We start from the raw sequence: 671 nt of genomic DNA on the forward strand, positions 1-671 counted from the left end.
ACAATCAAAATTATAAAATCAATAATTTGAATGTTAACAGCATTAATTTACAGTGATGGGTGATGTGGTTTTGCTGAAGTAACATGAGACAGTGCAATCTTCACATATGGCCAGAAGCAGAGGAGAACCAAATATTAGAGATACACAACCCCAACTCCTCCCAGAGGACCTCACACTTCTCTCCCAGGGATTTATGAAGCCCAGATTGAAGAACACTGCTTTTATCCATATAGAATTAATGTAAAATCAAAACGGGTCAGAAGATAGCCTCCTCACTGGTAAAAGTTGTCACTAAAAGGATCTTAGGGTGATTTGTAGATTTCAATTAAATAACTTTTGGCCTCCTTTCATTGGTTTCTCATGGCTATTAGAGGATTATCCGTGCTATCAGATCTCCAGAAGTGCCTGCCTGCTGCACAGAACTGGCTGTAGAGCAGCAGATACATGCCTTTTCCAAAGACTCCCACACAGATCTTTGAATGACTGGAACACATCTATTAAGATTCCCTTACACTGTAAGGAGATGCACTTGAAAGAGCAGCCAGCCCATATATTGTGATGTAAATGGTGCTGTTCCACACCCAGCGCTTTCATCTTCTAAGTGTTTCACAAACACTGAGTAATTAATAATCCCCTTTTCAGTGCTGCCAGGGAGGAGTTGTCAGGAAAGA

The sequence above is a fragment of the Pteropus alecto genome, unplaced genomic scaffold, assembly GCF_000325575.1.
Source record: "Pteropus alecto unplaced genomic scaffold, ASM32557v1 scaffold166, whole genome shotgun sequence".
NCBI lineage: Eukaryota > Metazoa > Chordata > Mammalia > Chiroptera > Pteropodidae > Pteropus > Pteropus alecto.